General features: G+C 34.3%; 1 protein-coding gene and 1 pseudogene across 2 annotated transcripts in view; both read left to right on the top strand.

Moving 5' to 3' along the window:
• U2A' (U2 small nuclear ribonucleoprotein A) overlaps positions 1 to 25,453 on the top strand; it is a 71,447-nt gene that overhangs the window by 10,193 nt on the left and 35,801 nt on the right. The window lies entirely within an intron of this gene.
• On the top strand, positions 3,108 to 4,038 carry LOC149540311 (NAD-dependent protein deacetylase SRT1 pseudogene; annotated as a pseudogene).

Here is a 25,453-nt window from a genome sequence, read left to right as displayed (position 1 = left end):
CGGATATTACCTCCCGCTTCCTTGCGTCTCTTCTTGACCTTGGAGGCAGGCAAATAGACATGTTGATGCTTTTGCTTAACGTTTTTAGAAGATGATGTCAAAATTATTGTATTGGCCGAGCAGGTATCGGGGCCAGGTATTGGCATCCCTTTTGCAGATGTAGCAGACAAGTGCTGGGAGGAAGGCATAGGGTGCATTATACGTTAGCATCCTTTCTTGCTCGGCATGAACGAACGACAACTGACTCGCCATCGGAAGTGGGCGTGGCTCGAAAGGGATTTTTTGCGGAAATGGTTGTTGTTGGACGATGACGTCAGCGAGATGAACTTCACATGGCTGGACGAGTTCAGTGACATCATCTTCTCCAATAGATTCCTCGCAGACGGAATTGAAGACCTTTCTGATTAAAGACTTCAATCCCTCGGTCCCTCAGCCTGCTCATGCTTCCAGCCTCCCTGGTTCCCTGGTTCCCTGTTCCCTTGGCCCTTTAGGGCAAAAAAATGTTTTGATTAGGGCAAAAGTTTGCCAAAAAAATGTTTTCAAGATATCTGTATTTTTTTTAAGATTGGGCCCTGCCCTTTTTTGTAAATTACGAAATAGTAAAACCAGGCTGATTAGTGATTTAATCAGCTATTTTGAATATGTAAGCTATGAATCAGTATTATGTATATTGTACACTCTAAAATATTATCAATGAAAACAATAGTTTTTGGCTTCTCAAATCGTTGTTCTTCTTAGTCTACGACTTTGTAAGTTTGTTTCAAATTTATGTGTCAAATTTTTATTTCATACCTATCTTGTCACCTATTCTTAACTTTTTTTTCATTATGAAATCTTTTAAATAATGAAGAATAGTTTATAAACAATTATCAGAATTTTTAATATATGTTAAATTTTAATAATTTATAGATATTATAACTATATTATATTTTAATTTTGGAACTAAATAATAAATATGAATAAAAATAGAGCATTTGCAATTATATTTTTAAATTGTAATTATAACCATATCATATACATATAATATAATTAATTATACTATACTATAATATAATATAATATAATTATAATTTATAACCATATAATATTTATATAATATAATAATAATAACAATGAGTATGACCATCTCAGAGAATCGTGGATTCCATGACACGTGTCACGATTCCGGATGAATCTGGGCAGATGGGAAAGATTCTCCAAATCAGCCCGAAATTCATCTCGAGCGGTTGATCTATCAGATTGAGTCTACTGTCTGAGATGGTCATTATATATTTTATTAAATTTATTATTATTATTATATTATATTTTATTACATGGTGTTAAGATTATATCATATGGCTATAATTATATTATATTATATTATAGTATAAATAATTATAGTATATGTTCTATTATATAATAAATAATTATAACATATAATATTTATATAATATAATATTATTATTATTAATATTTATATAATAATAATATTTATTATAATAATAATAATAATAATATTATTATTGTTATTATACCATATAATATTTATATAATGTAATAATAATAATAATAATGACTCGAGTCATCGACAGAATTATTATTATTATTAATATTTATATAATATTATGTGGAATTAGTATTATTATTATTAATATTTATATAATATTATGTGATTATTAATATTTATATAATATAAATATAAATATTTTATTATTATTAATATTTATATAATATTAATATTAATATTATTATTAATATTTATATAATATTATGTGGAATTATTATTATTATTAATATTTATATAATATTATGTGGACATAATATTATATAAATATTAATAATAATAATAATTCCGTCGATGACTCGAGTTATTATTATTATTATTATTATTACATTATATAAATATTATATGGTATAATAATAATAATATTATTATTATTATAATAAATATTATTATTATATTATATAAATATTAATAATAATAATGAGAAGAACCATCGAGTCATCGACGGCCCGGGAGGAATTTCGGGCCGATTTGGGGAATCTTTTCCCATCTGTCAAGAATCGTGACAGATGGGAAAAGATTTCCCAAATCGACCCGAAATTCCTCCCGGGCCGTCGATGACTCGAGTCGATAATTATTATATAAATAATAATAATAATAATAATTTCGTTGATGACTCGAGTCATTATTATTATTATTATTATTATATATATTATATAAATATTATATGGTATAATATTATTGTTCATTTTTCACACATGTTCAAATGAAAGAATATATGCTTATTACTTTCAAAGTAATTTTCAGAAAATACATCAAAGAAAGGTATTTTATTCATTTTGAAATAATGTTCAATATTTGCATGATGGAGTAAATCATGACAGAAATTAAATGCTGAAAGTAAATTTCTCCCACACATCTGACTATGAGAGTAGTCTCTACGTGCTGACATATATCTATACCCTACTGAAACCAATAACTAAATAGAAGGGTAAAAGGAGAAAGGATCATGGGCACCAGTCATTGCCTGTAATGATTGGTGATATGGCGTCCGACTGCATCCATCCTCTCGCTGCTCCAGACATCGCCCATTTCGTGCTTCCAATCCCTGCATTCACAAAGAAGAGAATGGGTTAGATCCAATGAATCTAAGCAATGCTGATGACTCACTCAAATCTCATATTTACCATCCTACATGCTATTCATCTCAGTAAAATACAGACGTACATCAGCAAATAGAAAGGTCGATCATGTAGAATAAAAGTATTAAAGGGACAATTCATTTTTGTTTTGAAACCTTTTGCTTATAAAAGAAAAGAGCAGGACAGGCGTAGCAGATGGAATTGATATGCATACAAATAACAGAAAATGAAACATCAAAGGGACAAACTTTTAAGTTTTGAAACTTTTGTTTCACATATGCAAAAAGCTACAGGTGGAGTTATTTATTACAGAAAATAACCATTTTCAGCCAGTGACAAAAATGCGTCATAAAGGTAGCAGATGCAAGTCATAACAATGATAGAAACAAATAGTGTTCATCAGTACTAGTTTACAAAGGAGTTATCAGTCGCAGTAAAAATAAAAATACAGCATTATATGGAGCTTCAAGATTGATTTCTGAATGTGCAAAGAGAGGGCAGCAAGCCAAAACATACCAAGGGAGAAGCTTGCTGAGTTACACGGGAACTCTTTTAGGGAAATTTGCTCCTCATGTGGTAAAGAATATGTCCGTGACTTTGAGGTGGAGACTATAGGAATGAAGGAGACTGGGCGACATTGTTCAGATCTAAATTGTGGCGGGAAACTCAAGGACACAGTTCTTGATTGGGAGGATGCATTGCCACCAAAAGAGATGATTCCTGCGGAGCAGCATTGTAAGATGGCAGATCTGATCATATGCTTAGGAACTAGCTTGCAGATAACTCCTGCATGCAACTTGCCCTTAAAATCTGTTCGTGGCGGTGGCAAGCTTGTAATTATTAATTTTCAGCCAACTCCGAAGGACAAGAAAGCAGCTTTGCTTATACATGCCCAAGTCGACAAGGTCATTGCTGGTGTAATGCAGTTTCTGAATTACAAAATTCCAGCATTTGTTCGAGTGGACTGCATCAAATATGCTTGCAGAGAAAAGGTATGCAAAGTGGAAGTTGAGAATCTCAAGTATACATGGAAATAAAGCAGCCTTACGTTTCATCAAATCTGTGGAGGCAAGCTTTCCAGATAGGCCTCGTGTAAAGTTTGCTTTCTTGACAGATCAGCCCTTTAAACTACAGAGGGAGACATTGAGATCAAAACCATTTAAAGTTTTCTTGAAGCTTAATTTTGGCAATGGATGTGACTGTTCATCGGTTGAACTGGATTATCCCATTGATTTTCAGGATTCCACTGAATATTTTGAACATGGAAAAGGCAATGTAATTGAGAGTTTGAGGAATAGAGCACTAGATGATGCAACATGTGGACACATTTCTCCAATACAGCAGGAACCAAAAGAAAAAAGGAATTTTATGATAACTTTCAGCAAAAATCACAAGCTCCAGGTGTCCAAATAAGCAAGATAAATTCATGAGTAAATTCAGCGCCCGCAGTTAGCAAGAAAATCAAGGAAGAAGCCTTAAATCTGAAGCAAAAAAACCACCAAAAGAGCAGATATGTCTTCCAAATGAAGCAAAGAAATAACCAGCTGGCGACCATTAGAGGTTACCTAATTTCATCAAAAGAAATGAAGAAAACTCACTTACAGCAAAAACTTCAAGAAAACGTGGTATGAATATTTTTTTTTATACATCATAAATCCACGGCTAAAAGAGGAGAAGTGTTATGGCGCTCACGGCTTGCAAAACCTAGCAAAGAAGAACCACGAAAAGAGTCCTTTGAATCTCAAGCAGCAATAGATAACCAGTTGGTTTGACAAAAAAAAATACCATATTACATACCATGAGCCGTAAACCTCCAGGTGTCTTAATGGCAGAGCTAAAGGAAAACGGCTGCAGCAAAATCCCTTTATTTCATACCAAATGCGTATCTCCAGCCATGCCAACATCAAGAAAAGTGAAGCAAATTCAATACTCAGCAAAAGGAGAGACGCCGTCAAAAGGAATGTGGAGTCAGTTGTAGAAGACGACTACTCAACACCAATTGGCACCAAAAAAAAAATAAAAATAAAAAATTTTCATCCCAAGATCTGAACGCTTCATGGCGGATAAGGGTTTCTTCTAACCCTAACATATTTCCTGCTCATTCCCGTGAGTTTCAAATGAGGAAATAAAATCACAATCTCTTCTTTTAACCTTTCCTCAATTACATTTTAGAAAATTTCGGGTCCAGGTAATATGGAGTCGTTTTTTTTTTTTCTTCTATGCAATTTGAGATAGTGCTATAGATTTAATGTCTATATAATTATTATTAAATTGCATCGCTTTAACATAAATATTGTAATATTATTTGTTTTTAGTTGATAATATATAAATTAACTAATAAATAAATAATAAATTTTAATTGCAATTTAATAATAATGTCATTTTTTAGTCTTGCATTCTTTTTAAATACTTTTAACTGCATAATATCAAATTGTAATAATTATTAAATAATTGATATTCTTCAAATCAATTATTTAATAATAATTTTCATGCAGTTAAAAATATTTAAAAGTCAAAAGTCAAGACGAGTTTAAGAAGAAGTTGGTCAATAAAATGCCAAAATTCAAGGGGGCAACTGCAGTTGAGTTCAGAGGCACAGTTTAGACGGAAGGTTTCAGAGTTGCATTATGGAGTAATTATGGGCAGTTTGGGGAGTTTTTCTTGGTTTTTCTCATGCATGGTTGGTGGAACTTCAGTTCAGGATATTTTGAACATGTTTTTGGAATTTTCAGAGGTGCTTAATAATGAGTTAACTCATTATTTCGACCCAGTTTTTCTGCTTTGAGGCAGTTGTATTGTTTATATATACTCCTTTTATTTTTAAGGAGGGGGTTCAGATTTTGAGAGAGGACGCTTATGTGATTTGATCCTTGAGTGTAATTTTTTATGATGCTGATCCATTATGCAGATGTACTGTTTTGAGGACCTTTGATGAAAATAGAGTTTTCATTGGAACCAGTTTTGGAGTTGACAGATTTAGTTGTGTGTGTTAAGGTGATTGATGTTATTCAAATTGTGTTTTAATTATAGGCCTTTCTGAATGATGTCTTATCTTGTACCTTCTTTATAAATAGCTGTTCACAGGTTTTGAGTTGTGTTTAAATTATTGATGTATTCGATTGTGATCAAATTCCTTTCGTATATTTTCAGAGTTCATAGACCGTCTCTTAAATTATTGATTTGATGTGAATTAGCAGATTTTCAAATAAGGATTCTTGTGAATGTCTTGTCAAATCTTTCATTGTGTCTCAAGTATAGCAGTAATCTGTGTTATCAATTTTGGTGTATCGCCTTACTTCTTTAAGTTTTCCGAGTTTTAGGTCATCTTTTTACCCTTTTCCATCTGAAAGTTTTTCACATTTCCATTAGTACAAGTAAGGTATAAGATATATTATACAGGAACCGGCCTAGGATCCGGAGGTTCAGCCAAGTTATAAGTTACCCACAACTTCTGGCTGATCCCATGTTTCTCCAAAATTGCTGCAAGTTTTAGGACTTAAAGCAAATTTCAAGGTGCAGATTTTGGAGATAACAGTTATTATAATAATAATTCTGAAGTCATCGACGGCCCATGATGGATCTCGATCTATCAGATTGAGATGGTCATTATTATTATCATTATATTATTTTATTTAATATAATATAAATAATATTATATATACTATTATATAAAATAATATTATATATAATATTATATTAAATAATTTTATATATAATAACAATAATAAATTTAATAACCATTTGATAGTCTATAGATCGACAGCCCGAGATGAATTTTGGGCCGATTTGGGAAATGCTTTCCCAACTGCCAAGATGCATCCGGAATCGTGAAACGTGTAACTTATGTACATCACTACATTATTTAATATTGATTTTGAGTCTTGACAATTTATTACGGTGTCGGTTAGATGTACATTGTACATAAAAGTTAAAACCATTAATTTTTTATTACTTTCATTTTAACTATTAAACTTCAAGTATTACCTTTTTAGAATATGAAGTTGAGATTTTTGGAACGTAAGACAAGAGTCCAATAGAATAGCCATAAGGTTTTCAAATTTTAAATTTTCAAAAACTGGTAGTTGTGTTCTAATTTTTGAAAGACTGAAAGTGTGAAACTTGGGTATCAGACGACAACACCAATTATCCAATCTCAATTCCAGGTATTTAATTTTTTTCAAAAAAATTCCATTGCAATTTGCAGCAATAGAAATCTTGATTTTAATTCTCTTAGGTTTACACTTTACAATTATTTTGAATAGGGTCTGAAGTCTAATAACCAGTAGCAACCAGGCATGGGCAAAACAAAGTCAAAAACCTCCCAAACGAGTGCACCCATAAAGGAAAAGAACACCATTATACAACTCAGACAAGTGCTACAAACCCCAAGTTTCACTGATGAATGTCATGATATTTTTGATCCTGTTATCCATGGAGATTTTGGAATCATGGCAATTAGATATTCATTGTTTAGCAAGTGGAAAGATCCCCAGAAGGGGAGAATTTATTACAAATATAACAGCAGTATTGGTGCATATACAAATAAACTAGCTGCTCTGGTTATTGGATTAGCAAACCTCGCTGTACCCGAAGTATTCCTTTGCTCTGAAATTGTAATGCTATGCGCTCAGAATTATGATGAAAATAGAAAGGCAATTGTAAACCAAAACACTCAAGAGGAAATTTTATCAATAACTGAGACTGAATTTTTCACTCTGTTAGACCTAGGGTTAGGGTTTAGAACAGAAAGCTCTAATGAGCGCATTGACTTGGATAAACTAGCTTAGGCTTATGACAAGCTAGAAAGAAGTTTTCAAGATTCATATATTAAGGGTTTAATACCCTCAGCATCCACTAGTAGTGTTACTGTTACACTGGACAAAGACCATAAGCCTCCTTATCAGTATGATATTTTTGTGCCATGGGTTCAGAATACTATTTCTTTGTTATCATTTTGCCTGGAATTGGACAGTAACAAAGAAGTGAGGGCCAGTGTTCTTGAAATGATTTATAATATCCATTGTCGAGGTCAGTCAGTTGACAATGTAGCAATAAGATATGATTTTGTTCGGTACATTGTTGAATCTATGCAACAATAATTACTAATGATTAAACAAAGTATGGCTACAGGCAAGACGAAGACATTTAGGTTCACAAGTTACTTGTGCTACTTTCTTTTAGCAAAGCATCGCTCAATATTTGAGACAGAGAACAACAAGCTTGATATTGAGGTCTATAAGTTTGATGAGAAAACCCAGAAGAAATCAGAGACACCAAGTCCAATATATGAGTGGACACATAAGATGAGGATGACTGCTAACAATAAAAACTACAACCATTTTGTAGACTTATTTTTGGCACTTATTTACCAAAAAATCACAGGCACTACAATGCCTAGATTGCCTGTGTCTTGTAAAGATTGCATTCAATTGGGAAGTCAAATTCAATTGGCTGACTGGTTCTTCATGGAAGAGTACATTGTCTTAAGGTTTTACGGTTCAGCGGTTGAACCCTACAAACTTCCAATGCATGTTACAGAAAGGGTTTTTGCACTAGAATATGTAAGGCAGATGGAGAGCGCAGATGAACTTTTCAGTGGACAACAAAAGAAAACGATATTTCCTTCCTTGCCTTTTGCAATTGGAGGCCTCACATTTGAGAGAAAGGCTTTCAAAGTGGCAAATGAATTGGTAACTTTTTTTGGCTTTCATTTTGTTAGTCACTAGAATTATGATCCACTGAACATAATAAAAACAAGACTTATTGTCAATGAGAACTCTGCAAGCAAATATCAACACTAGGAGATGCCATTGATAGAAAAGTTAAAAAACAAGGATTCGTGGGATAAGGTTAAGAAAGAGATGGAAAAACATGTAGCAGAGAATAATATTTCAATGCAACAACTGTCATCCCAAATTACGACATTGCACATATCAGAGTCACGCAAATCAGGGCCTTTGACATACTTAAATTTCTATGAGAAAGCACTTGAACCTTCTAAGAAGTCTATGCCGAAAGCAATTAAAGAGGCATGCATATTTGAAATGTGGTGTCAAACCAAGATAACTGAGTTTTGGAAAATGAGGCAAAATTCGGGTGAACCAAAGACATTATCAAATTTTGAGGAAATTGATGAGGATGACCTTTTCAGCACTTATTGGGATAAAGAGCATCCAAATGTACTATATCAACTTGAGAGTTGCAGTGACAGTGATATTCAAAGACAAGAGGACCTCCAGTTTGATGCTGACATTCAAGGTATTGAGGATTTCGGGTCAACCAGGGGCAGAGATATTATTAAACTTCAAATGACTGATTTTACTAAACAGACGTATGGTAAAGGAGCAACTATGATACAAAAAATGGGTTATGCAGGTATAGGGCCCATTGGTGCAAGTGGTGATGGGATTTGGAATCCAGTTCCAGTACCAGACCCACCCAAAAGAGGAAGTAAACCAATCATTGGAAGTTGTGAGATTGAAGATGATTCATCTAAAAAGGGAAAAAAACATTATACTTTTGCTTCTCAAGGTCATCCCAACACATTATTTGTTAAATCTTCAAATCCAGTTGTAGTTGATCCCACTGCCACTGGCACTGACACTGGCACTAGCATGGATGAACCTTGTGCAAAAAAATAAAAACTTATGACAATTACACCGCAAGAAATGTTAGCGGTTACTTCAGCAATGTATGCATCAGTGGCTTCTGTACAAAACCCTAAAAATAGTCCTAAAACGCTAGGATTTGGAATGGGCCATCTTCAGTATGTTGGCAATCCTCAGAATACAATTGTAGGTGGAGTGAGTTTAGCTAGAGATGGAGGAGTATCAGCATTCAACAATACAGTTGATAATTCACCTTTCAAACACTCAATTGTGTCAGAAAACCCAGATTTTAGTTTGAACGAGTTTGCATCAAAGTTTGAACAGACAAGCGAAAGAAATAGGCAAATTATGAAGACTTTGAAAAGTGATGCAGTTGTCGAATGTCAGGGATCTACTAACAGAATATTTCCAACATATGATCCAAACAAAAATGATGAACTTCATGGCTGTTATGCCCCTGGGTAGAGATAATGATCTACCTCAAAAATCGTAACAATATACAAGTTACTAGTCTTCAAATGGATTTGTCAAAAGTGAAAAATATTGACAAATCAATATATCAAAAGAGAGCAACAAAATGGTCTACTCTACACTTCTGAAAGCGGAGAGGGAAAACAAAAGGCTTACAAAACAAATAGAAAAGTTACATGCAGACTTTGATAATGTGAAGGCAAAGGAGAAAGCAATAGACAATAGGTTCAAAGAATTGCAAAACAGGATAAATAAATCTTCTCCTACAGAGGCAATTCTCCAACAAGAAAAGATGAATGAACAAGTGCAACATTTGACTAAAGAATTGGATGAGTGCCAAAAAAGACTTAAGAATGAACAAACGTCTACTGCATAGTTGTTCAAGTCTGTAGAGAGTAGTGCACAGGTCATGAATCAATTGAAAACTGAGCTGGAATTTGCCGCCAAGGAAAATAAAATTTTGAAGGATGAGTGGGAGAAGGAAAAGAACAAAGTGGAGTTTAGGGCAAGTATGATTTTTAATTTGCAAAAGGAATTGGGGAATGAGAAGAAAAAAGAGGAGTCTACTGCAGACACAATCCTCAATTTGAATAACCAATTGGAGAATATGAAACAAAAAGAGTTGTCAACTGCAAAAACTATCAGTGATTTGAAGGAGGAATTGGACAATGCAAAGAAAACGAAGTCTAGTGTTACTGCAAGCACTAACACAATCCAAAAATTGAGAAGGGAATTGGAGAATGCAAAGAAAAAAGAGGAGTCAGCTGCAAAGCAAAACCTCGATTTGAGAAAGGAATTGGAGAACACGAAGAAAGAGGAGTCTACTCAAAGTCTCCATGATTTGAAGAAGGAATTGGACAGTGCGAAGAAAAAGGAGTCGTCCACTTCAAAGACAATCCATGATTTGAAAAGGGAACTCAAGGAAAACAAGAAAAAAGAGGTAACTACTGTAAATAAAATCCAAGATTTGAAGAAGAAATTGGAGGATGAGAGGAAGAGAGCAACTGATTGGCAAAGGCAACTAGAAGAAATGCAGAAAAAGAGTAAAAAAGAGATGTCTGAAATGAAGAAAAAGGTGGAGAATGTAATGGCAGAAAATAGAACGACCTCTTCCGAAGACCATCATGTGAAGGATATTATAATAAACACAGTTAAGCTTATGAAACAAGAAATTTGGGACAAAATAATGATGATCAGTGATGGTTTGGTTGAATGGCTTGATTTAAATAGCAATCTCATAGTTGTTTTTGAAAATGTAAAAATTGATTTTCAGTGTAAAAGACAAATCTTCATCAGTTCCTTAAAAGATCTTTCTGACCAAGTTCTCAATAAACTAAAGAGATCCAGTTACAGGGATTTGGCAAACCATGGAATAAACAACCGCTTGGATGCCTGTGTGATGGCCATTAATGTCTCTCAACATTGTGAAGAAGTAACACGAATTGGTGAATCGCTCAATTTTGCTTCCAAAGAGTTGATGAAGATGAATAACACCATAGTGAACTTGCTGAATGTTGGATTACCAAATCCTGCTAACTCAGAAAACACATTCATTGGAAACGAAAATTACATGAAAAAGTTGCAAGGTAGGATGAATTCTCATTTAGGGGAATTGCTTGAGGAATTCACTCTAGAGGGAATTGCAAGTTGCATCAAACCACTATCAACAATGAGTGATGCTATAGATAGATTCCTCCTATCATATTATTCTATTTCTTAGAAGTATTTTTTGTTGACAAGACTACAACTAATTAGCTACAACCTCAAAAAAAAGGTCTTCCAAATGATGTAGAATGGAGCGCCCTAAAGAAATTCAGTGAAGCTGGGTCATCTTCTCAAACTGTTACTGTTGCTATCAGTGGCAGTCATAGCTGATAGCACTAAGTAGTAACACTGTAACAACTTAGTAAGTGATAGAACTATAATTGTTTTGTTACTTGTTGCTCTTTAACTTCAAATTTTAGATTTAATTTCAACTTTGTTTAATGTTAATTGTTACAGGAATCAAGAGCCAGCATATCAGGATAGTTGGGCTACCAGGCACTAGCATAGTAGCATACTATGGCATATCTGGAATCAAGAGCCAGCATATCTGATCATATATACAATTACAAACCGACCTACAACTATTGTTGCTCCCTTGTATCTGCAAAAGGGAATTCACGGTCATTGCAATTTGACATTGAGTCATTTGCAAAGGGTTGTAATTGTTTGTAATTGACAATCATTAAATGTATTACGTTACAGGCTGATTTGTTATTATAAATTATAATACAATTTTTTTTTAAATGGAGCTTATTTTGTTAAATGCATTATGTTACAATTTCTTAAAGAAAAAACTAGAATCAATGAAAATCTCAGCATTTTAAAAAAATACAATCAATGAAAATCTCCACATGTAAGTACTAAGTTTGTAATATCAACATGTTCAAAAATAAATAAATAAAATTAAGCATCTATAAAGGGATACTGAATGAAGGCTATAAATTAACTTCTACAAACATGTTACATAATTAATTAGTAGGTAGAGTCTTAGTTCAGAGCTACTAGCCTACTACATGACTCACGCAGAAGGTTGAGAAGCTGCTATAGTTGCCATTCTGCCTGGACCGGCTCAGCATCACTATCATCAGAATCCTCCTCATTTATTGCATATAATATTTCATTGTTTGTTGTGTTTTCTTCATATTCATTGTCAACGTCAGACTCACTATGCATGCCAAATTCAACATCGTCTTCATTGCTTTGACTTTCAATATCACGATATGAACCACTGCCACCGCCACTACCATTGCCACTTGTGTTTGAAATGTTGGCAATTCCTCTTCTTTGACATCGCTTTCTCCAAATGCTGACAGCCTTGTCATAAGGGAAATTTTCTACCTCATACTTAGAATTATAGAGCCTCAGACAATTATCCAAATTTTTGTCTAATTTGTTTCTAACCTTTGACTTAAGGAAGCCCAAAGTACTGAAAACTCTCTCATCCTCCACTGAACCCAATATCATTGTCAAACATAAATTGGTAAGCTTGAAATATTCTGGTATTGCCTCTCTCAACTGATTGCTCTCACCAAGGTTTTTCCAAAGCTTTGTTACCGCTCCCTCTTCATTTGGGTTTTCCATAACAGCATATTGTTCCCTCATTATGTTTGCAAAAGAGTATGATTGATCTCTCAGTCGAGTTTCATCTAAAATTTCATTTATGGTGACTCCATTGATTACTTTGGGTGTGCAAAAATGCTGAATCAGAGTCGTCATCCTTCTTCGAAAATCAGTTGGACTGTTTAGAGACCAATATTGTGGAAAAACAATTGACATTGCTTCCAGCAGTTCCTCTAGAGGGAATCTGAATCTGATTTCTGACGACAGATTGTAGCAAATTCGCTTGACAGAGTCTTTGATCTTCTTGAAGGCTTCACTTGTAACACGTGAAAGTACCTTCTCTGGTTCTAATTCAACTTCGCTTCCTGCTTTGTTGGGGTTGACGCGGGCATAGTACTGCATTGGTATGTCAACTCCATGTACCCTGGCATATACCTCATCGTTTGTACCAATATGTAAAAAGTTCCCAGGATTGTTCAAATTTGAGATTTCTAACCACTCTGCAAACTTTGTTTCATCTAATGGTAATAATCGGTACAGAGTATCCAGGCTACTACATGTCATTTTACGTAGCTTATTATATTTTGCAATGTACATAGCTCTTTGTTTAACTTTTTTTATAATATTTCTCATGTCCTGTAGCATGGGGAGAATAGCTGCTAAAGTTAAGAGTACCTTAACATTAGTTAGGCTTGAATATAGCTGAAGGAATCTGTCTCGCACATATGGATTAGTCCAAGCAATGACGAGTATTCAGACATTGCTCGATGCGCTGTTCCATCCAAAGAGGTCCATCTGATATCATTGTCTTTAAGAAGCTTCCTCCCATCAGTAAGTCCTGCAGCAAAGTGTTGAAATTCTCGGACTCGTTTTGGACTTTGACAGAAGTATTGGTAAATCTCTTTGATTAGAGATTCCACTTTACTTACACAACCAAAATTGCTGACAATTCCAAAAGCTAGATTCATTCGATGGGCCATGCAATGAATGGGAATAGCGTAGGGCGCCAAATCATTCTTGATCCTTTTGCAAAGACTGCCTTTATGACCTTGCATAACCGAAGCACCCTCCACTCCAACACACACCAACTTTTTGGCAATCTCCATGCTATCCAAACCTTCAGATTCAATTAGAGTAGTCTTTAATAATTCATATAAGTTTTCAGCTGTCGCACTACGATTCAATTTAGCAACAGATAGTAGAAATGGTTGACGACAAAGATTGTTTACAGTATAAACATGCATGCACACCCAGGAAGTATTATCAATTGCTGTAACTTCATCTAGAGACAATGCAATGAAATCTGAGTTTTTTATAGATTCCTTCATATCTTCTATTTCAACCTATGCAAGACATTTAGCCCATTCCCACCCGTTGTTTACTGACCAGTGACTGTTAGGATAGTTTCGAGTTTTCAAAAGACACAATAATGCAGTCATTGTAGGATAGTCCGTCATAGGGCATCCTCTACTCAATATATAAAAGACCACACTTAATTGAACTACTTTTCCCATATTTTGCACTTCCGTTGCTTTCCCAATGAAATCTTCAATGGAACCTTTTACTGTAGAACGCTTCTCCCGTATTTGTTGGTGTAACTCGTATATTTCAGCATTCTTGATATGCAGACAGTTCTCCTTTGTTTTCCAAGTTAGCACAGATTTTTTGACTCCATCTATAATTTCCTTCTTGTAAACTTTACCGACATGCTTTTCTATCGTATCAATTTTAAGCTGCAGCCTCTTCTCCTTCTTTGTTATCTTTGTGCAAATCTTACATCTGCATTCTGCAGGAGGCTCACCATCATTTGGATTGGGCACTGGTTCAATGAACCAGTACTTTTCCACCCATTCTAATTGAAAATTCCTTTTGGACAGATCCCAGTAAGATCGATCTTTCTTCGATTCCAGTTTTCTTTTCCCCTTTTGTGCATGAACCTGATTTATGGAATCAATTTTGGTTTTCTCAATTGATTGGTCCGAGATTGACTCCAACTCTATAATCTCAGTTTGTGACTCCCTACTCGGGGGAAGTTCCTCCAGATCTTGTTCAAGTTCGTCCTCGACTGAGATATCAGGTTCACCAACTTGAACTTCAATACTGTCTGAGGGTCCAACTTGTGATGAATCTCCTTTTTCAGTAACCACTGGAGATCTAACTTGTTTGCCAACATTTCCACCACCAAAATATGCTGCTATGGTTCTGCGTTTTGGTAATGGTGGCCTCTCTTGGATTTCAAGGATCAGACCCCTCTTGTTTGACATGGCAAACTGATAAAGGCTGCAAAAAAATATCAACTTAGTTGTTGAACAAAAGACTTAACTACTTAGACTACATATAATAAAAATAATATGATTCATTCTCAAAAAAAGGGTACTACTACTACAGTACTACAGTCTACGATACTACCTAATATAATTCGCAAACCTAATACCTATAGGCTATCTTAGCATGTGAGATGTCGAGTCACCAGCGGACACTGGACAGTGAAACTAAAAAAATAACTCGTACCACTTACAAATTAATTTAAAAATCACTTGCCTTTTACAAAAACCAGGGTCCACGAGTCAATGGCCAATGCACTCAGCACTCTGAAAGTTCGGTAGCAATAAGGAATGCCAGTCTCCAGACCAAAAAATAGCGAATTGTGTAGAATAATAATTTCTTATAGTCCAATCTAGGTTGTCGAATTAGGCGGGATTAACAAGCGGGAATGTCAAATGCAGGCGAAATGCACCTTCCAATGCAAGCCTATAGTAGGAAACAGTTGGCTAAATGGGGCGGGTGATTGACACACGTCGATAAAATGGTTGGGGACACCCAACCCAAGGAAAAATTAATATGGTTGTAGTAATGGCGAAATAACGTCAGCCAATAAGAAACAACATGCAAAGGCTGGCGATATGTTTAAAATAAATGTATCCAAACTGTATATCGCATTGGCGATTGCATCGATATTTTTACACCCAACCCAAGGAAAAATTAATATGGTTGTAGTAATGGCGAAATAACGTCAGCCAATAAGAAACAACATGCAAAGGCTGGCGATATGTTTAAAATAAATGTATCCAAACTGTATATCGCATTGGCGATTGCATCGATATTTTTGACCAATCATGTGATAACTAATTGGCGACCACCTCGGGCGTTGGACCCAAATATGATAAATATCCGGTGTCGTGGTTGGACCCAAATATGATAAATATTCGCCAAATGACAATTGACCCGTCAGACGGGATCGCCAAAAGGCGAAGATTCGCTGCTAAAGTAATCCCTGATGGGGGAGGAATAATGTCATTTTCTCTGAGAAGTAAAGAAATCTCAGAGCAGGGTATACTAAATAATTATTCATTAGATATTTCTTATTTAGGATATATCACATATGCCATGGTACAATAGCAGATATAAATACATCTGTTAATAAAAGAAGAGATAAGAAAAATAAATGAATTTGTTACACTACTAAGAAAACAATGCTACAATTGCATCTACGAGTTAAATACTGAATTATAAAATTGAAAATATCATATCTAAATCCTATCTGAGATAAAGAATCAATATTACGTGATATATCTGTGTTTTGATAAACACATTTTTTGAAGTTTAAAATCTCAATTTGTTAAGTCAAAATAGTAATTAGGAGTTTTAATATTTTCTTATGCACAATTGATAGTAGACCTTTAGGTGTAATGTTAGAACAAAGTGCTTTCTTCCACATGAAAGACATCATCTAGACCTTAATAAGCAACAATAATGCAAATTGTTTTCACTATTTTTAAAATTTCTTTGAATAACTTCTTTGTCTCTATTTTAGTCAATTTGAATTCTCAAGAACTATGACTCGCCATTCTAGGCTACCTTATCCAATGTGAGACTATAACTTAAAAGATCAATTCATTTTTTTGCCCAATATGAGATAACAGATCAATTCATTTTTTTGCCCTATATGAGATAATAGATCAATTCATTTTTTTGTCCGATATGAGATAACAATTATTCAACCAATTTGAGTTCTTCCATACATTAAAACTAGCTATTTCATATTGGACAAGGCATCTTGGATGGTGAGGCACAAATCTTGAGTTTTAGATGTCATATTTAAATTATTAGAAGAAATTGAAAAAAGTAGTAATAATGACAGGAATCAATTGAGTGACAACTATATAACTAGATTATTAAATTAATATAATCAATCTTATTATCTTAAATTCTATAGACCTTAGCATAAGACAAATATCAATTCAATTTTACTAACTATATAATGCAAATTGATTATACATACAATAATACATATATACTTAGATGCCAACTAGGTACTTAAATAATTTTTTTCTTATTCCATTTCCAACGTGATTAAAATTCAATACTTCCATTTATCATATCCTTTGGTTTATATCATACTTTGAAGAATTTGTGCACTTGCTATGGACTTGGACAGACTCGTGAGTCCATGAGTGAGCCGAGTCAACTTGTCACGAACTCCTAAGTCAAGTCCAAGAGAGTTGATTGGACTCAAGATTTTGTTTTGAAGGACTCAAGATTTTTTTTTGATGGACTCTAACATATGGACTCGAGAGTACTTGAATAAGACTCGACATTTGTTGAGAATGCCCAACAAAGGTTAAAACATAAAAAATTCTCTTTTCATCACTTTTATGATTTTTCTTTGCTCAATACAGGTCTCTAGGGTTTGAAGGCACTATTTTTTGGTAAAACTACAATTAATGTGAACAGATTTACACAATCCATTATTTTTTATTCTCCTCCAGCTCTTCTCATCTTGATGATGGATCATTGTGTTAGGATTAAACCACGAATAGAAATAACAATTTCATGCAAATATAAACAATATTAGAAAATAATAGATCACACAGAAAACAACACAAGACATCAAGATTTAATGTGGTTCACCCAATCCCTAGGCTACATCCACCAAATAGCAAGTCCGATATTATTATGGTCCGGTGATTATAGCCTGATTACAATCCGTAATCCCTTACAACTCAATACCGCCTTAAGAACCAATTTTTGTATCACCACAATGAAACAATCCCTAACCCTAAGCCCTTTTATATAAGTATTTTTACCGCTTTAGGGTTACAACATGTTAGCCATAAATTGGCGAATATAAGCAGCAACCAATTGGCGAATATTAGCCATTGGCAAATAGTAGCCCAATTTTCTTTTTTTGAACCCCAAAGAATTTATGAAGTATGTACAGTACTTTCCTGATCAGTCACCACAAACTAACACATTGAGTGTGATTCAAAATGTTGGTGCAAAAAATATAACACACAATCTAATCTTGAAGTGCATCGCAAATATAAAAACCAAAGTTTTTTTAATCTTGTCAAGTCCTTTTCCAAGTTTTTCTTGAGTCTGAGTCTATATTATTGGGCTCTTGATTCCGAGGCGTGTCCAAGCTTTCCTACTATGGTTCATATGGACTTCCTAAGATCTATTCACACTTCACATTTTCCTTTCAAGTTTATACACTTGGTGTATTTTAATGGTAAAATTTGAACCTTTAACCACCCTAGATTAAGGACATTTGTAATATTGGTTTGCAAAACATGAAGTAGATTTTTTTCAAGATATCACAACCTATAGTCTTTTAAACCATTTAGTTTGTTTCTCAACAAGGCAATTTGTTGGCTATGCTTGGGTTACCTAGCATTGGTTACTCAACGTGTTGAAGTTCAACATATGCTATACAAGTGGGTCAATCAATGAAGTTGATAGTAGCAAAATAGACAGAGAACATATTCTTCACCAAAAGATTGTTCCAGGGATGGATAAAGCTTAGTTCACAACTAAAACTAGTTTACATTTAGAAAAATTTAGTAGTAGAGCAAAGGTAAAATAATGAGAACAAGGAGCTACTACGTTGTAAACAGGATTTGCAGGTGGAGTTATCTATGTTGAATGTGAAAATATAAGGCAATATAGAATAGAGTCAAATCATTAAACTTGAAGATTATGACTGAGTTTTTACTAAAACTCGCTGGTTTTTTGCTGAGTCTCTTGTGAGTTTTTCTAGATACTCAGCTGCCTGTTTCTATGAGGCCAAGCGGAAAAAACTTGGCAAGTTTTTAAAAATTGGCAATTTTCCATCTTATGCAATTAACACTTGTAAGTCGAGGGAATAGATTATAATGCAACGTAGGTCATGGATAAAGCATTACATGTTGTGGGAATGTGATAAGAAGCGTTGTAGGTCATGAAAACGATATTAGAAACATCAATGCTGCTAGAACACGATAGAAATCATTACAGCTTGTGGTGTAGAAGGAACCAAAGTTCATTATTCACATGTCTATGTTACCAACAAAATGCGAATGAGTAATTGAAATGCATTTACTATTTCGCTATTGAATGCAAAACAAGCAATTCTTGATGAAGCTGGTTTGGTTTCATGGAAAGTGGAACTATCAAACAAAGACAATGATCATGTTCAACAATAAGTTTTCTATCAAAAGTCACACATTGAAAATAGGAGCCTAAATGTAGGGAGAAAGTAGTACTTATGGATTCATCAAGATTAATAGAATTATTTTGGACAATATGTTATGTTTAGGGCCGTTATGCTATTGCACCAGAAGCAAAGGGTCAATCAATTTTAAATGTTGAGGGAAACTACTATGGAGGCATATTTGAGCTTCGTAATTTTTTTGTTAGTTCACATGGAAGATAATATATCATGGATGGATAAAGGTAGATGTTTAAAATGAACTAGGGCTTAGTACTTTTATACAATACCCTAGCACACAAATATGAATATTTTTTGCTTTTGTTGAGGGCTATGACATGTTGGTCTTGCTTGGGTAAATGATTGATTTTGGATTAGAAAAATGGGAGTCAGGGCATACAATGTAGCCTTGAGCCAAGCTTAGGGTGCAAGCAGTCTTGACCCAAGATTTAAAACAACTAAGCTGAAGGTCAGATCTGAATCACAAGGCAACAATGACTCAAGTTTTGATCAAGTAGAAGGTGAATGCCAAAGTATGCACAAAAGCATACCATTTGGACACAATACTATAGCACTAGGAACAAAGGGTCAATGTAAGTCCTGGTAGATTAGTGAAAAGTTTTAGGATCTGTTACGTATTAGAATATTATAATGTTTCTTTAATGGTCATCTTAGTTAGTCTTTAGTTTATCAGGTAGTTTCTATTTCCATATTTATTTCATGATTGTTTCTTTTAGAAACATCGTCCTTGTAAATCTATATAATGAGTTTTCATCTCCTTTGTTTAATACAACTACAACAACATCAATTTACCATAACATTACGGAACAAAATTTAATTTTTTACTAGATTTGATTCATGATTGCATTGTCAAACACCTCTTATATAGTTTTCTTAGTGAAGATAAAAACAACACGTGATAAAATCTAAGACTAAAATAAATAAACTAATAATTAAAAGAAACTAATCTAAATTAATAAGACCTTATCCAAATATATTGGGTTGTTTTACCGTTTAACAACTCAACACATTTTTACCTCTAATATAATAACCTATTTAACAAATAACAAACCTTACGAATAATTATTTATGTGTCCTATGTGAACATTGATTTCCAACACGTGTTCTTTATCTCTAACCTCTTTTGTTCTCTTATTATTCTATGTCTGCTGCCTATCCATGTTTATACTAATATCTATCTAGTGGAGCATGCCCAATATATACTACTAATTTATGTGTCTTTTATTTGATTAGAGTCTTCACAACCTCCTTGTAGTGATTTGCATTGTTTGTACAGGCTTTTTCAATATCTTACTAAGAACATCCCCTTTTAAAAATTTTTCCTTGTCCTCAATCCAAATCTACATTGCATTGATATGAACTTATGTTCCCCTGAGTTTTCGGTATGGGGACGGCAAGACAGGTTTTCAGGACAGCAAATTTTTTTGGTGATTTTGGGGACGGGGGGGGGGGAGACGGCAAATGGGGACGACTATATATATATGTATGTATGTATGTATAGGGAAATTTTAAAATATACATTGAAACTTGCAAATATACATGTCATTCATATGAAACTAAGCACAAAGTTTTCATTTAAACATTATAGAACCATAACATACAACATTTGAATGCCATCTAGGAAATAATATCCGATTTCAATACCCAATTGTCAAAATGCATTCAATATCAGCGAACAATATCATAATGATAAACATGATAAATCTGAAAATCAAAATCTAAATATGCCCAAAGCTATACACCTAAAGGCTAGAGGGCTGCCATAAAGTAATAAGTATCAATGTATCATAATCATGTTCACGTTCAACATAAAAAACAAAAAATAGAAAAATGAAGTAGATTGTTGCTCCTATTCTGCCTCTTCTTGCAAAATGAAAACTCCAGCTAACTGCAATACAAAATGAAAACCAAACAAATGATGAAACAACTAAAATGTGGTGTCTTTAAACCTTTTAGAGCATTTGGAGGGGTGGGGCCCACTTGGGCAACCTACTTAGGAGCCTTAAAATTATTTTTTTAATGTTCACTTTTAAATTTTTTTGCATAATAAAAATTTAAACAAAAAAACAAAAACATTTGGGGACTGCTGGCCGTACTTGGTATGGTTGGGGGACGTTTAGGCGTCCCCTTTTTTTACTGGGTACAGCCAGCCATCCCTGAGTTTCGGGGATGTCCCCTGGTAATTTGCATTTTTTGTGGACGGCTGGGGGACGTCCCCTACCTGTCCCTGTCTCGAAAACAAGGGTATTTTGGCCAAGGATGCGTCCCCGGGGAACATAGATATGAACATATTTAAGTTGAGCTCCATTTACATAGCATTATAGGACTGCCATCAAATCTCTGTACCCTAAATTCTGTAAAATCTAAAATGTTATTAAGTTGGGTTGAGCCACTAGACATTGAATTTCCCGTGTTTCTTAAACTTGCTGCCATGTAAGAGTACACCATGTCATTGATATGAAGTTGTCTGGACTTCATATTTTGGTTGGGCCATGCCTTTTGACGCCTTTTTGCAAGTAGATGGTGTTTCTCAGGTCGTCTCACTTCATCAAATTTGTCTGGTTCTTCAAGCCTTTATTTTATTGAGTTGTCATTTGTTAGCCTCAATGTGAGTGTTGTGTGTAGATTGTGGATAATGAATTTGACAGGTAGGCTATTCTTGAGCCCATAAACGAGCCCATAAACTAGCCCATAAACTGCCTCGAAGGGAGTAAACCTTGTGGACTGTTTATAAGTGGTGCAGTAAGTCTAAAGTACCAGTGGAATCAATGTCCCAGATTGTCCTATTGGCATCACATGTATTCCCATTAATTTTATTTAATGTGTATCCTTTAGCTTGTAGATGATATGTTGTGCTCCCATATTTAATTATCGTGCAATTTTCCAATAATTCTTTGATGATCGTATTAACAAATTGCTTTCCTTTATCACTTGTTATACTCAATGGGCAACTAGGATTAGTAATAATATCACAATAGAGTAATTTGCTGTAGTATATGCAATACTTTTGTTAGGTGTTACATCTTCCCATTTGGTTAGGCAGTCTATGCTAGTAATGAGGAATTGAGCCTCAGAGAGCTTTGTTGGAGGATCAATGAGTCCGATAAGATCAATGGGCGATTTTGCAAATGGTATTTGAGCTAGAATTGGTTGGATGGGGATTTCATCCCTAGCAATGGTTTGTATTGCCATTTGACAAATATTTTAAACCTTGGTATATTATTAGCATCTTGTTGTTGGATAGGCCAGCAAAGTTCAGCTAGTAGAACTTTTCTAGTACTAGCTCCATCGTAGTTATGTCCTTAAGAAGAATTATCTGGTTCATGTTCATATGCTTCTCCTTGAATAATTTCATCTCTTCCTTTCTTATACGGTGCTCCTATTATTGTAAATAAGATTAATGTCCATAATAAGAGTTGTTTGTCGTAGAGTGATATATCAGTAGAGTACTCACCAATAGGAAGTAGTGTTGCTACATTGTGGGACTCTTTTGGTACTGTAGTGATTCTAAAAAACTTGTGCCATGAAGATCTCCCTATTTAGTTTGGACCTGATGATATTTAGAGAAGCCATAAATGAATGAGTGAATCTGTCTTCTTGTAATGGGTTCTAGGATTTCTTTGTAAGTTGTGTTGGGAAAGGGTCACGAATGCAAGCTTTGTCTAATTCTTGGAAGTCCATACAAATCCCAATTTCACTAATAATTTTGTTTTCTGTGTTCACCCTCTTTTTCATGTTAGGATTGATTCATAATTTCTTCTATAGTTTGGTTCCTTCAATTTTGTTCTGATATCTCCTTTGATTCCCTTTATTTTTGTAAATGTTTGATAAGTTTGTGTACTCAGCGAAACATTCATTGAGAGCAGTAACTACTTGTTCTTCTCAAAGGCCTCCAGTTTTGCAAGTTTTGGATTGTGAATGGAAGCTATGTTTTCTTCCCTTAGTTTTAGGAGCTGGTTGTAGTAGCGATCCTCTGTATCTCTATGAAATTGCAATTCTTCAATTTCTTCCATCTCTTATACAAGTTTTCAAAATATAAGTCCACAATAGGCTCATAAACTTTGCATCAGAAGGGGAAGATCCGGATCCTTAAGATATTAAAAACACCAAGTCCTATTAAATAATACTAGTAAGAACATCTACTTTCTATTCATGGAAATAGAGAGATAGAGAACACCATCCTACAGGTTCCTTTCAATCTTTTAATTTCTATCCTCTCCCAAACCCTCCCTTTCTACTATAAATTCCGGTGTGTAGAAATGTCATTTTCTTTGTTTCCTTGCCCATTCCCTCCATTAGTTTCCATATGCCTTGACTCCAGGGTGAATAATTATGATGAGGTGGTTATCTGTAGATCTAGTTTAAAGATTATTTCCTTTATTAGTTGATCCTCTTTTTGTTTGATAAAACTGTTGATATTGTGGCGACTGATCATGTAGTGGGTGTTGATGTTGTGGCGATTGCTCATGTAGTTGCTGGAGGTGAGGGGCGGCAGCCCCAAACCTCTGGCTCAAAATTTTTTGTGCTTTTCCGGGAAAAAAAAACCGATAACATTGTAAAACCCTAAAATGGTCGATTTTAGAGGTTGCCCTAAACTGCTGTTACAAGTGGCTGAGATGCATAATGCATTGTAATGTTGGTGTACGCTCTTGCTGGATAATAGAAAGGTTGAAGCCTTTGTAGGTGGATGTAGCCTAGGTTTTGGGGTGAATCACATTAAATCTGTGTTATCTGTGTTCTTTTGTTTTCGTCTTCTATTTCTGCATATAACTGTTTATTCTTATATTGTTCCGGATCTGTCAAACCCCAACAAAAACCACTTTGAAGTTCGTTCAAATCCTTCACCTCATCCCTTTTGTTTTGGTGTATTGCCATGTTTGTACAAATTTTATTAATTTCTGGTAGACAAGTTGGATGCATAACCTGTCATCATATTCCCTATATCCTCACCATGTTGTTGAAGATACTAAAGGCTGGTCCTCTGGGGTAATTGAGCACTTCTATTCTGGAATTATATCATATTCTGCTTTCATGTATTGGACTTTGGTCAAAATTTTGAAAGCATGCCCTTGGGGAATATGTTTTTTTGTGTATGCTATCATCTTGTGTCATTATGAACTAATGCATCTTGTTGTGCTGCAATCTGTGTTTGTTCATCTTGAGAGGTTCATTCCATATTCAATACGTACTTATTTACATTGCCGATTCTTGAGAACCTCGGATTTAGAGTGTTTAAGGTGTGATATGCCTCTTTGAATATGATTAACATGATTTCCACTTCTTGTGTTGTGGGTTGTGGCTTTTTGCGAGCTGCAATATTGTGTGATGTATTCAGTAGTCTATGGTCCTTTTGTAGGATGATTTTATATCATAAACATCGTCCTAAATCCATACACCTGCGTTGGTTGTGTTTTTTTTAATGTTAGATGTAGGAAGCACTTGACAGATTGAATAACTTAATCTTAAATTGCGTTCTTCATTTTTGTCTTGGGCAACTTCCTCCAAATAAATGCTATCTTCATTGTCACCTAGCAGAATGTGTGTCAACCTAGTTTCATCCACATTTAGAAATTCTTTTTCATTTGGTTCTACAACACTATTGACATTTACAAACCCTTTTCGGCCTAGAAATGCACTGAATGTGTTAAATGGTTCATTTCTACTACTTCAAAGTCTGCTAGTTTTTTGAGGCCTCACATGTTTAGTTCTGCCTTCTTTAATATGCCTAATGGCTCCATCCCAAATTCATGTGCTTTCTTGTAATTGATTGCTGTAATGATGTTTATGTCTGCCCCTAAATAGACCATGACATGTTTTGCGTTGACATTGTTTAGATACAAGTGATTAATAGAAGTCCATTCTTCCAGGGACTTCTGATGTTTTATTATTATTTTTTCTGCTGTTTACTACAATATTTTCCAAGTTGCTTCAACTTCACAAACAAATCCTTTTGTTGAGCCAGATAACTAAGCTGTTTAGCATTAGCACTTCTTCATTCTGTTTTTGTATTATATTTTGTTTAGATTTTTCTACTACTATACCATGTTGTTTTTTTGTAGGTTGGAATTAACCATATTCATCTCCTTCCAGACCAGATTCTTCATTGATTTCTTCAACTATTTTATTCTTATTCCTCCCAGTATCCATACGTAAA

The sequence above is a fragment of the Cupressus sempervirens genome, chromosome 9, assembly GCF_028749045.1.
Source record: "Cupressus sempervirens isolate cs-2001-9-10 chromosome 9, ASM2874904v1, whole genome shotgun sequence".
Lineage (NCBI taxonomy): Eukaryota > Viridiplantae > Streptophyta > Pinopsida > Cupressales > Cupressaceae > Cupressus > Cupressus sempervirens.
Note: the sequence above shows the minus strand (reverse complement) of the source record. Positions and strands in the feature narration are given on the sequence as shown.